Raw genomic sequence first — 14834 nt, forward strand, 5'->3', positions numbered from 1 at the left:
GTAGTGCAGCACAAATAATTCAGCAGCCCCTGAAGTATGCTAAGCAGACGAGATTCTCTCTTAGGGGTGCTTGGGTCACTTAAGTAGGGAAAAGGTATGTCTTTAATTTCATTTAGAGACACTGTAATCACCTCCAGGCAAGTAAGAGAGTGGGTGATTTCAAGGCAATTCCTTAGAATACCTTTTAAAACATTATTTCATCAGCAATGGTTAGATACAGCCCAGATTACCCTAGGAAATTGGTGAGAAAGACACAGGAATAGAAGTACACGTATTTCAACGCTATCTTCCTAATCAAAAAACAGTGGTGCATAATACATTATATCAGCTATGATCTCAACCAGACTTGAGAACAAAGATGGGTTTACCACTTGCTAGCTGAAGGAGCTTAGGCACAGTTCAGTTTTCTCATTGATAAGGCAATAAAAGGCATCTTTCAAAGATTTATTGCAAGGATTGGACTTAATAATGTGTATGTGGGACCACTCCCACACACACTCCCTCATGAGAGATAACTTATCTCATAGCACTGACACATACTCAGGAGGTGGAACCACCAGGAATCTGGAGCAAAAAAGTGTAGGGACCACATGGGAAAGAGCCATCTAGAATCATTAAAAGACACATGGCTTTGTTATTTGTTGCTACCCTTAAAAAATGTTTCATATAAAATGAAAGGAGTATTTTTAACTCTTTTGACCATTTTGCGTGAAGACTCTTCTTTGGTAAATGCTGAATTTGGAAATGGATTTAATGCATATATGTGACTATTGTTTAGGAGAAGAAAGTAAGGAGTAGGAAGAAAAAGATGTGAGTCATCAGCTTCTACATGGGAATGAAAACCATAGGTGCCCTTAAAATCATTCTGAGTGAAAGAGGAGATGCTATGAGAGGTAAGCCGAGTCAGAGGTCATTAAAGGGAATGAACTGTGCCTGAAAGCAGATGATTTTGTACATGAAGATCCCAGGTTCTCACTGGTACTCAGACCTTTGGCTGTCCCCTTTAAAGCAAACGTCACTGAGAGACATGTGGATATTATCACATGGATACCGAGGGAATACAAGATGAGAGGCATCAAATTGTCCATTCATATTCACAGACAAAGCAAACTACTGGTAGGGAATGCGTAAGGCATCCACAGTGGAACAGATTATTAGAAAAAAATCTCCATTTTGACCAGAGTAATTTATGCCTAAAAATGAGCTATTCCAGAAATGCACTGAGAATTGTACTTTTTGAGTGTTCACTTGGACATTGGATTGTGAGTTTTACATTCTCAAGAAGCTCACCTTCTAGAAGTTCTCACCACAATAGACTGTGTAACCAGAAAGAATTGATCACACCAATTCAGAGAGGAAAAGTGAGACCAGATGGGAGCTCAGTGTTGAAAATTTTGGGGCCTTCAGGCAAGTTTGGCCCACAGGAGTTATGACATGGAGATAGAAGAAAATTATTTTAGTCCTAGTCATTCATTTAATGGAAGACATTTACTAAACATGTAAAATATGGTAAGAACTCTGCTGGCTCTGAAAATACAGAGTTTGATAATACATTTTTTTTTAAAGATAAAGGAATATGAAACAACAACAACAAAATCCTTAAGGAGTATGTAAAAGAATCTCATGGGATTCCTATGAACATAACAATTTTTATCTTTTTAAAGACTGTTACAAAATCCATCCAAACGTATCTGAGTACCAATCAGCTCTCTAAGACCTACGAGATTTCTATTATTCTCTGATGCCCCCTCATTTAGCAAATGGTGTGTACAATGTATACTTTCAATAAAACTAAACAAAAATCAACACATACTCTGGCAGCAACACAACCACCAACAAAATTGAAAGGCAAAAGGCAGTTTGTCATGAAGATGTTTGCTGAAAAAAATAAATCCCACTGACATCTCAAAAGTACTCTTCAGAGAAAATAGTTTACATGCCTGTTTTTTTTCTAAGTAGTTTGCCATCTCTTTCACAGATAAAATGATATTTTATTTTTCTTTTTACCCAGGTAAAATTTTTTCAAGAATTCTGCCAAATCCTTTGCATCTACAAGCATAATGATTGTTCAGTCGATGGTGGTACCTTTCTTTTAATTTCATTGTAATCAGAAATACATGTTTTACTGAAAAAGCAGTAAGTAGGAGCACAAAAATGTCTGCTAATTAATATAATAATTTTAATAATACCACTTATTGAACACTTAGATAGCCCCATGTTGTTTGTGTAGAGTGTCCTTGGTTGGTTGTTTTAGGGTTGGAGATTTAATTATTATCTCTATTTCACAGAGATGGTGGAGACTAAGAATGAATACATGACTTTCCCATAAACCTTAACCTTGCAAATGAGGAGTCTTGAACTTTCTTTAGTGTCAAATCTCATTTTCATTATACTATAGCAAATCCCACTTAGAAATAAACTTACTTAGTAAATTTCATAATTTTTATCAGACAATTTTTCTTGATAGCATACATCTTTCTTTGGCTGCCTATTTTGAAAGGTTAGTATGGACTGCAATGCTTTTTTTTATAGAAATGTCTTTCAAATATGTCCATTTTGTTGTGCCAAGTATTATTTTCAGAGTCTGTGGTTTACAAAGAATAAGTAAGTATCCCAGGGGTTTGGGAAACACCATTTTTCAATCATTATTTTCTAATTTATAAAAAGGAGGTAAGACTAGGCCATTTCTTATGGCTGTACCTGGGATTAAGTCCATTGACAAATATAAAGCCCTTAGCACAGTGCCAGGGACACAGTATATGCCCAACAATGTTGGGTTTGTTATTTTTTTCATGCAACAGGAGATAAAATGAGCAGATGAGTAGCCTAATTAATATCAACCAATTACTTGTCTGTATGGTCACAGATTATTTAATGAGCGTTTATTGCAAGTTGTCCTACCTCAGACTCACAGCAACCAATTTGGGTAGAAATGTAGTTCTATTTGGTAAGAAGTTGAGGATCCATTTAGGTTAACCCCAAATCCCATGACTAGTGTCTGCCAGAGCTGGCATATGAATTTCAATTCTGCAAACATGTCAATTAGTATACATTTTGTATCAAATAATAAAAAACCAAATCAATGGGCTAAACCATCAGGAAATGTATCAGCAGTACACATCACTGGAATTCTGGAGGAAGGCCAGTTTCTACTTTTCACCTAATCTAGGTGTTGTGACTCCATTTATTCATTTATCCATTTATCTACACATTTCCCATCTTGCCTGTCTTTTTGGTATCAGCACCATGTTCCATCAGAAAGTTGTGTGACTCAAGAATTTCAAGGCTTCATCTAGATGTGACAATATGCAAGGGAAGAGAATATGCTTCTCACAGCCTTTCAAGCAATCGTTCACCAAAATTCAATTTATTGATCACTTATTTGACAATTCAAATTGTCCCTGTACAATTATTTTATCCAGGAAAATGAAATTTTCTGATAGGCTTAGGACTTATAATGTACATATCCACACACATACAGTAGCAAGTAGATGAAAATCATAAGATATTAAAATGTTAATTCTCAGAGAAAATATATTTCATTCCCTTCTAAAATGGGTTTTAAACAGTAAACAACCAAACTAATTTATTCAGTGCTTATTCTATCATCCTCTGTGAGTCCTTGGGCCAGACTCTTACATTAGAAAAGTAAAACAGGGAGACAGGTCATTCACAGGACATTCATCGAGTGAACACAATTTTTTAGCTAGCTGGACTTTGCCCCCATAGCTTACCAATTGCATGACTTTAGTGAAATGGCTTAACATCTCTGAGCCTCTGTTTCTTCATCCATAAAATAGGTTTCTGTGAGGATTGATTCACACAATCAAGCTGCTTGACAAATTTGCATTGTTGTCAAGGGGCCGAAGTAAAACTCAGGTAGAGAGAAGGTTGTGAAATCTGTTGGAATGGGATCATGTCTAGACTTGCACATATTCCTAAGATTCTGTGCAATCTGAAAACAAAACTAAACTAAACTAAAAAAATACACAAACAAAAGCAGCATCACATTTGTTGTGAAGATACAATAAGATAATACACAAAAAGTATTTGGTCCATCATCTCTCTCAGAGTAAGCATTCCATGGATATTTTTGTTATTAATATTACTATAGAAGTTCAGTTTCTTTCATCAGAGTTTACTGTCCAGTAGGAAAAAGAGATGGAAGAGTAACAAATAAAATACATTACGAGGATTTTATAGGCATGAAATTGTGTAATTTTGCAAGTCCACAAGAAGTCACATTGTTTCCTTGAGGGGTCAAACACTTCACAGAAGAGGTGAAAATAAGTTGAGCAAGTATTTATGCAAGGCCTTTCTTACATGCAGAAACATGCAGGAACCTTGGGGGGGTGGGGAAACAATACGCTTAAGTTAGACAACTCATAGCAGGGATGAGAACACCGGCTTTCATAGCAAGTCTGCATCATCTTATCCAAAGCAAAGATGTTCTGGTGCAGACCCAGCTGAGAAAGAAAAAGTGACAGAGAAAACAGATTTCCTCCTTATAATGTGTCAGGGAACTTGGAGTAGATTAAATCCCCGTAGGAAGGCAATAGAGAGGAGCGGCAGCTACTTTGACAGAGCTGAAATAGAGCCAGGAGCCCATTACTTTAATACTCAGAGAAACCAAACTGATCGGCATCAAAGCCATTCAGGAAAGATGTGTAGATTGATGACATGGTCCCAGGTGACATTTTAGAGCAACAGCAGGCTTTCAATCCTGGGCACACTTCCAACTGACACCCAAATTATCTTCGGATACTACAAGTTCCTTAGGTTTCTGCCAAAGTATATAGTGACAAGAGGTAGCTACACAGTAGGCATTCAATCCTACTTCTTTACTAACCTATTTTGTAAACATAACCCAAGATTTGCTGTTAATTTATGTTGGGATTTGAGGACTGGAATATTATGTGTTTGATGTAGTGCAATATTTCCTAGGCAAATTTATAAGCTGGCTGCGGATTACCTGGCTTTCATTCTACTCTTTCTTTTCCACTCATCTCAAGAGTAATAGAATAGACAAAGATGCAGGAAATTTCATCTAAAAGGACAAAAATCTTAGGGCCAAGGAATTGAGATGGAATTTGAGTAATGGTAAAGATGGACAACATCCAGACACCTATATGAAGCATTAGCAAGAACGCTGATGCTGTGCTCTGAAGTTTCAAAATGTAACCATCACGATCACAAAAAGGCTGCCATTAGCAAACAGAAGAGGCCTTGACTGAAATGGAAGATTGCCCATCCCACCCCATTCATATTCCAGAAAAACAGAAGCCCGCTCAAAATAGTTAAAAATGTATTGGAAGAATATAATTTTTCAAAATACAAACGTGTAATGGCATTCCCTGTTTAAATTACTAGTGACTACAATGGCTTTCAGGATGAAAATCTGTATTCTTCAGCAAGACATATAAATCTTTTCAACGTGTTCTTCTCATCTGTTTTCTTACGAGCACTCTCCTCACCCCTCAGCACACATGCACACTGTATCCTGTGCTCCAGTCGTGCTGAAGTATTTACGGTTCTCAGAAGAATTGTGTGGTTTTACGCTTCCCTAACCTTGAACATGCTACTGCACCTGGAATATCATTTCTCTTCCCCACCTGCCTATTCTATACCTAGATCTCTCAGAATCGTTCTAACTTCGTTTTCACATCAGCTTTGAAAATTTTTCCTGTTGGGAGAAGGTTGCTGAGATACTTATTTCTTGTTTTATTTTACTCACTGATAGCCTTTTTTACGAATTCCCTGGTCCATTGGTCAACAAATAATTGCCAGTCACGGTCCTACGTCTAGGTGACAGAGTGTTTACTAAGTCACATATTGTCTTGCAGTCTGGTATTTTATGATTTACTCCCTATCACACTTATCAATTAGCATCTTAATTGGCTGTTGGCACTGGGGAAAAAAACCATTAATGAAGAATCCTGGAGGATAGGGGCCCTGTGTTGTTCATTTTGGTACACACAAAGCTGTATGCCTGAATTATAGAAGTGGAATCCATAACAGTGTGTTAAGGGAATAAGTGCGTAAATTAATAAATGAAAACAGGCTGTATTTGCTTCCCAGGGCTGTCATATAAAAGACTCCCAAACTGGGTGGCTTAAAACCTTTCTGGTTGAAGAAGAAATATATTGTCTCATAGTTTTGGAAGGTTTAAATCCAAAATTAAGGGGTTAAGAAGGTCTTGCTGTCTCTGAATGCTCTAGGGAAAAATCTCTTCTATGTCTTTCTCTTAATTTCTAGTGTTTGCTGGCAACCCTTTGCAGTCCTTGACTTGTAGTTACCTCCAACCTTTGCCTCTAAGTTTACATGGCATTTCCTCCTATGTGTCTGTCTCTGGCTCTCTCCTTTTCTTCTAAGGACACCAGCCATAAGAGCATAAGGGCCCACCCCACTCCAGGATAGCCTCATCGTAACTAACTATATCTGTAATAAAAATAATTCCAAATAAGGTCATATTCTGAAGTTCTAAGGAGGACAAGGAGTTGGAGACATGTTATGCAACGCAATACAAAGGTCATTGTCAAAAGATAGTCGGTAAGAATGGAGAAATAAAAAGCTTTCTGTTCCTTATGTTATGCTGAATTATTTCCAGAAAAATAAATAAATATATAACAAAGTAAGTAATCTAACTTTAAAAGTATTCTAACATATAGAGTTATTAAAATTGGTAGTCATTGTCCTGCCTTTAAGATGATCTATACCTGGGCAAGAAAAATGGATCTTGATGAAGTGGTTTAGAACAAAAGATGTAAGTGAGGTTCATCTATCTCACATATCCACATATCAACAATTGTGTATAAAAGTTGTTCTCTGAGATACTTTAACAAAGGCTACGTACTTTATATATTTATACATACATAATGCATATGCATATGCCTGTGGTAAGCATGAACATAAATATATTCTCATAAAGAGGAAGTGAGTTGTAATTAGTGGAAAGAAACTTAGAGTTGATTCACTGTTCTGTTAAGGTCACACAAACATGAATTACAATTTCTCTCCAAAAACACAGCAATATTCCAAGAGAACTATTGTGGCCCAGGAGTAACTTAGGTAATAGGGCAGTCTGATTCAATATATTTAATTCAAGCATTTTCAAGGTACAGTTTGAAATCAATATGCATTAGATACTTTTATCAGGTGCTAAGATTTTCCAATAATATTCTAATTCATAGCAGCTCATGATGAAGAATATGAAAGGGCACACTTAAGCTGTGCTCAGGGCTAAATTATATTGCTTGTTATTATTAGAATCAACACCTAAATATAACCCAAATAGAGATGATATTGTTTATTCTAAAGATGAATAAGAAACAGACATCATTTGGAAATGTTTTTTAAGTTCAGATTCAAGTTTAACAATTTTTGTCTTGCATTCAACTGGTTTGAAACATGAAAAAAAATGCTCACTTTTGATTTTATCTGACAAAAATAGAGAAGAAAATTTTCTATATACACTACAAAGGACAGATACTGTGTTTAATACAGGAAAAAAAATATTCTGAAGCAATGGTCATTAACAAATATGTCATTTTTTTTCAATTTTTGACCTTATGATTTTTGTCTGTAATGTCAATTGTTCTTTCAAATAAAGGATCCTCAAAATGTGGAGTCAAATCTCTGGGTTATAATGCAGAATAATTCACTGAAACTTTTCTGAATAATCGATATTATACCCTCACTATTCTGAATTTCTTTATTGCCTTGCATTTCTGCTCATTCAATCACAGGTTGTGCTTTAAAAATGTAAAGGTATATCGTTTGGTAATAATGAGAAAACTTTGCTCCTACCAGCTGGACTGAAAATTTTAAAAACACAGATACAAAAGTATATTACTCAGTTCATAAAAACCTCTCTAATGAGACAGATGAAAATATGAATTGCTTCTAATGAGCTCAGAATTGCATATACTTCCCTTGGTTTAATTTTCTAAGTGTTCATAGATATTTGTTGTTGTGCTTATTATAAAACAAGAAGTGGCCACTAGGCTGTGATAAACCAATTTGTGAGATTAAAGTGCTGAACTTGAACAGTTTCATTAAATTCTAAGTCATGAGTTGAAATCGGAATTTTAAAAGCCTCTTTTTCTTATTTACACAAGACCCACAGCATTTATGCAGGCAGGAAGTAGTGCCAATTAATGCTGACTCTGTTGATGAGGTCTAGGAGAGCTCCTTAAAAATGCTGTCTTTTTACCCTATCTCCCCTTCATCTTTATACACATCCTTGCCCCTAAAAATGCAAAGCTTGAGCTTTAATGACATTAAATCTCAACACCCCATAATACTCCATGCCTTTTTGCTGACTAGTACTCATTTACACATGTTTAAAAATAAGTTCTTATATGCCTTATTTAATGTGTTACATCTGGGAACTACAGAAAACCCGTTTATCAGTCGAAGGGGAATTGATCATTACAATGTGCTATTTCTTATATAAAGATGAACAGAATTACAGTAACTATTATTTGTATGCAAACAACAGCATCTAGTTAATTAGCGATGCTACTTAGAAATTATGGGTTTCTCAAAAAACTGCAGGGTGTAATAAAATAGAATAAAAGATCATTAGCTTTCAGTAATGAAGTTCAAGGAAAATGAGCACCACCTTTCTTTATCCTGCTAAAGCCAAATTAAAATATCTAATCTGAATATAAGCATATACCATTTAATTTAAATGTAATGTAAATTTCAGTACATATTGCAACACGTGAATATATTTAAATTTCTATCAAGCATCATCAAAATATCTTGGCATTCTTAATTTCATCTATTGCCATACTTACAATAGGTGGCCACCCGAATATTAAGGGGACAATTATTCATATGACTTGAAATATTGAACTGTCTCGACATACTATTTATCATTACTCCTATAGGCCTGTCTTATTACTATTCTTTTCACATATATAATTTTACATATGTTTATGTACACATAATATCTATATGTATATGTGTGTGTACAACTTATGTATATCAGAGACAGCCTCTCCATAGGAAAAAAGGAACATTGATATGGGGCCTTTCTTTACGATTTTGAAGTCTGTTCACTTTCCATAATCGCTTTTGATACAAAAAACCTTAAAAGTATTACATGCCAATAGTTTGTGACACAACTGTCAATACTTACAGGATGAGGGTTTTGCTGTGTTTATTGTTCTTTAACCCCAATGCTAACATACATTAGGTGTGTAACCCTGGATCATGTGAATTAATTTCAATATGGCTCAGTTTTCTCACCTCCGAGCTGGGATTCCTACTGCACAGAAATGAAGTAAGGATATAATTAAATGGGGAAATCAGAGTAATTAGTACAGAGCCTAAAAAGTTAAAGGCATGGGATAAATGTTAATCATCATCTGTTTCCTTCCTTAACCATTGATGACATCTCACTCCTGCTTCACACTGTTGATGAAAGTTATTTGTCCTTCAGTTGTGAGTATAGCTAAAAAGGCTCTAGTGTGTTCTAACGTACTGCACACTGCTAATTTTTCACAAAAATTTAAAATAAGAATTATCCTTAGGAATCTGGGCAACCCAAAGAAAGAACCATGGTGGTGTTATTTTTATGTTATTTTGTATTTCAAAGGCATACAGTGGTATTTGGGTCCCCAAGTATCCTTCAAATACACACCACAACATGTATTTTTGGAAAATGGTTCCAGAGGAGACACAAAGAGTTTAGAATGGCAAATGTACTCTCCGGGCAGGGGGCCACAACGTGATGCCCAGTGCAAAATATCTGTGTGCCTTCCCTCCTGCTTCTGCCAGTGTTGCTAAGTCAAAGGCCCTTCACGTAATTTCGACACTTGAGGAATTACATTCGCACCTGGAGACCCGCTAATAAGCAGGATAAAACACCAGAAAATGTATCTCCAAAGTCAACTCTGCAACACTCCATCAGGTTATGTTATAATAAGCTCCTGCTATCAAAACTGCTGCAATGGGAAAACACTTTCAGAGGGAAAATTTGGATGGCCTAGAGTGGCTTTCAAACTTAGGAACCTCATGATGTATGTTTTAAATTAAAGGGAGGAGGGGCACACGGAGCATCTCTGTACATTTCTCCCATGCTGTGAACCTAAAATTTCTCCAAGAAGTAAAATTTATTTTTAAAATCTATATGTTTTAAATTAAGTGTGTATGTGTGTAAGAAAATATATAGAGATATATATAGATAGATTCATGTATATGAAGACTAGACAACTTAAGAGAAACAATTAAGAAAAGAAAAATAAAACACACAGCTATTGTGCCTGAAATTATAATAACTGGAAACTGTAATGTAAAAACAGTTCATTTTTTTTTTCAATAAGCTTATAGAAAGCACACAGTCATTTCAGCTGAGAAAAAAAATGACGCTTACAACATTAACCTATACGTCAATCTGTGGAGCCAAGTAGAGATTTCATTAATGTAAAGGAAAGGGCTGGAGGAGATAAGCAGAAATAGGCCATAGATTTGTATTCTTCTTCAATTTGCTTTTACATAGTTTGTTGTAATCTAAGACACTGCTCCTCCTCCTGGAAGAGGATTTCTATATTCAACCTTCTTTAGTTTTTGTTTTGTTTTGTTTTGTTTTTTTCCGTTTTGTAATAATATCTTACTTGGGATTTCAGTTAACCAATAGATTTCTGCCTCTTACACTAAATACTACATAAGCATGGCCTTTAACATTTTTGTAATTGAAGACTGTTAGCAGAACAATTAGCATTTAAAGCGAGAATGACCTTAGCTCTGTGCATCACTGTGATTAGTTTGGACTCTAATATCAGGTATATCATCAAGCTGCCTTAGATACCAAGATAAAAAGCTTCTAGCTCTAGCCCAAAGGACATTGGGTAATAGTGTGATACTTGGGCAGTGAAACATAAAGGACAAACTAGTGTGATTATGTTTGATTTGTGTTGACTGAGAAACTGGGAAAGGTCCCTCAGACCTGAGAGTAGCAGCAAACGAGGATAGAAATGGTCTGTCGGGCTTGTCTCCTTTGTAACTGCTGTGCTATTTAAAAATCTAATTTCAGCACAGTCTTTCTCCCCAGTGAGATTCTCTTAAATTTTATCAGTTACAGGACTCATTTATTAGCAATGGCAACAAAATAGAATGCAAGGAAAGAAATATTTGTTTTTGCTATTAAATAGGCTATTGTTGGCTTTAATTTAAAACATACATCATGAGGTTCCTAAGCTTTGCCAGGCCCTCTGCTTGTCACTGGGAATACAAAGATGAAAAATATCTTCTGACTTTTGTATGTGGACTACACTGAATCAGAATACACCATAACCAGCCTATGCATTCGAACTCACATGACATATTATCTACACACAATAGTACATATTTCATGCTTTTGCCGGATTTCAAATCACATATTAAATCTTTTACAAAGTCTCACATTTAGTGGAGTGAAACTGCTCTGTGTGATACAGCAGTGGCTGCATATATTATAAATTTGTCCAAACCCACAGAACGTACTTCAGGAGTGAAGCTTACTGTAAACTGGTGGCTTTGGATGATAATAAGTGTCCATGTAGCCTCATCAATTTTAACCCTTGTACCACTCTTGTGGGGGTGTTGATGATGAGGGAGGCTGTACATGTAGGGGAAGAGGAGCACATGGAGCATCTCTGTACACTTCTCCTATACTGTGAACCTAAAACTTCTCTAAGAAGTAAAATTTATTTTTAAAAAACTATATAAATGCTATAATCTGTACATTTCTAGGTCTGCTTGCATTATGCTTTGAGAATTAACCATTTCAATATGTGTCTTGTTCATATTAACTCCTATGTATGTGTTTATTGTTTGCCTCCTTATAAATATTTACTTTTTTCTTATTATTACTCACCATGTGGGGGTGACACTTTGTACATACCTTCTTGGGCACAATTCAAAGAGTGTCTTTAGAAGTAAAATTCTTGGATAATAATTAAGTATGTCTTCAGTTTTACTAGATGTGGCTCAATTGTTCTAAAAATTGGTTATAAAATTTTCACTCCCACCAATAGCGTATAAGCACTTTACTTGCCCAAACATAATTATTAAGACTCTTAAATTTTGCCAATATCAGGGTGTGAATGATGTCTCTGCTTTAATTTGTATTTACCTGAATACAATGGGACGTCTTTTCATATGTTAATTGGCCATCCTTGTTTCTATTTCTTTGACTTGCCTATCAACACCTTTGCCCATTTTTCCTATTGGGTTTTTCTTTTTATTGTTGTTATTTGTAGAGTTTCTATTTACATATTTTAAAATTTCATATATCAAGTTTCTTACTTGGATTTTTTTGTGTTGTAAATATTTTCTCCTGGTCTGTAGTTTTGTGTTTTCCACTTGTGAATTACTATGTTAGTTACAATGTTTTTAATATTTTAAATTCTTAATATTTTCCTTTATTGTTTCTCTCATGACTTCTCTACTTTGATTACTTATTTCTCATTTTTTTCAAAAGTGATAAAGTTTTGCTTTTGCATTTGCTTTTTAATTTAACTAGAAGTGGTTTTGTTTGTGGCGTAAGGTAGAGATCTCAGTTCCTTTCTGTTTGTCATGTAAGTGCCTACACATGTATGGGTGTCTTTTAAATGGCTAGTTCCCTCCCATTAATATCTTTTTCTCACCCTGTTCTAAACACCAAACTCTGCTGCTTTAATGATGCTTGATTTCGGATATGGTGAGTCTCTCATCTAATTTTTCCTCAGGATTATTCTGACTCCTCTTGCACTGTGCAATTCTCCATAATTGTCTTACATATATTATATTAAAATTATTCATACTTAATAGTTGTGTTCCCATGAAAATAGAGTTGCCCTTCTAGTGCATTAAAAGTTGTTCTATTATCTAAATGATTTATAGAAATATTGGCTTTTAAGTTGATTTTGTATTTAGCAACTTGCTTAACTTCCTTAGAACTAAAAACTTATTTGTACAGCATGTTGGATTTTCTCATTAGAAAATCATGCTATTTGCTAATGAAATTTTCTTTCTTTCTTTGTAATTATTCCTTCTCCCTCTCCTTTCCTTCTACCTTCTGGTTTTCCTCCTCCTCTTTATTCTTATTATTCTCTTATCTCAGTGTCTAGACTACCTGACATAATGTTAAACAAAATTTGTGAGAGGGAATTCTTAATGTGTTCCTGAAATAATGGAAACGCTGCTAAAATTTCAGTATTCAGTATTCAGTATTTAGTATTCAGTAACCTAGATATTTAGGTTACTGTATACCCCTCATTAGGTGACACAAGCTTGTTTGTATTTTTAGTTTAAGTATTTTCATATGAATAAAGTTTGAATTTGAATTCTTGCACAGATATGAAATTGATCCTAACTTTTTTTCTCTCTCTTTAATCTGTCCATGTGCTCTGTGTAGCCTGGCTTTGCTGTCAAAGTCATAGAACCCAGTTTGATTTCTTTGTTGTTTGTTACAGTTTTCTGAAGTAATATGTGTACGATAAAGATGAATTGATATTTGAAATTAGGTAAAACTTACCTAAAAACGTTTCCTTCTGTTTGCATTTGAGGGGGAAATTTTTGTTGCAGTTTTAAATCCTTTAACGGAAATCCATTTCTTCAGTTCTTTGTCTCTAGTCAAATTTGGTAGTTAATATTTTTCCAGAGACTAAATATGTACATTCAAGCTTTCAAAAGTATTGTTCAGTTGTTCATAGAATATGCTTAGTAGTTTTTGTTGTTGTTGTTGTTGTTGTTTCGAGACAGAGTCTCACTGTCTCCAGGCTAGAGTGCAGTGACGTGATCTCGGCTCACTACAACCTCCACCTCCTGGCCTCCTGGGTTCAGGTAATGCTCGTGCCTCAGCCCACTGAGTAGCTGGGATTACAGGCACATGCCGCCACACCCAGCTAATTTTTGTATTTTTAGTAGAGATAGGGTTTCACCATGTTGGCCAGGATGGCATCGATCTCTTGACCTCGTGAACTGCCTGCTTCGGCCTTCCGAAGTGCTGGGATTATAGGCGTGAGCCACCGCACCCAGCCTGCTTAGTAGTTTTTAAATGTCGATGTTTGGGCAATGATAACCTTTAAATTTTAAATTATATTTGTTTCAATAATTTTGATCAGTCTTTTTACATTTACATATTATGTAAGTATAATGTTTTAAATTTCCATTTTGGTAATTATTTCATTATTTTTTTATTTCATTAATTTACGCTCCTAGAGTTTTCTTTCTTTTACTTTATTTAACAAACACGTCTTTTTTTTCCCATCAGTTTTACTTTGAACAACCAAATTCATTTTGTTTTTTTTTTAATTTTAATACACCCGTTTGCAGGTGCAAATTTACATGCAAGCACTGCTTTAGCTGTCTTTCACACATTTTGTTTTATGCCATGTACTGTTTCTCTTTTTATATTTCACATATTTCCTATGTAATTTCTTTAACCCATGAATCATCCAAGAATTAATTTTGAAAGTTTCAAAATCAACATTTGTGTGAATTTAATTATCTTTTTTTGTTGAATTCTAATGTAATTTCAAATTAGCAATATATAGTCTGTCATAATAATTTTTTATATTTTTGTGATCATATTCTTAATGCTTCATATATTAGACAAGATCTCTACATTCCTTCATATATATCTACAATTGTCCATTTTATACTAGATCTTCTATACGTTTCTTATACTTTGCAGCATTTGCTATCGGTTTATGATAAAGCAATATTAAAATATCACACCTTGTTGGCTTTTTCTCTGTAATTCTACCAAGATTTGCTATGACGTAATGTACCTCTGTATTAGAGACAGCTGTATCTTCTAGGTTTATTTTATTAGTGTATGGTGTCTATTTTATTCTTGTTAA

The sequence above is a fragment of the Macaca fascicularis genome, chromosome 20, assembly GCF_037993035.2.
Source record: "Macaca fascicularis isolate 582-1 chromosome 20, T2T-MFA8v1.1".
Taxonomy (NCBI): domain Eukaryota; kingdom Metazoa; phylum Chordata; class Mammalia; order Primates; family Cercopithecidae; genus Macaca; species Macaca fascicularis.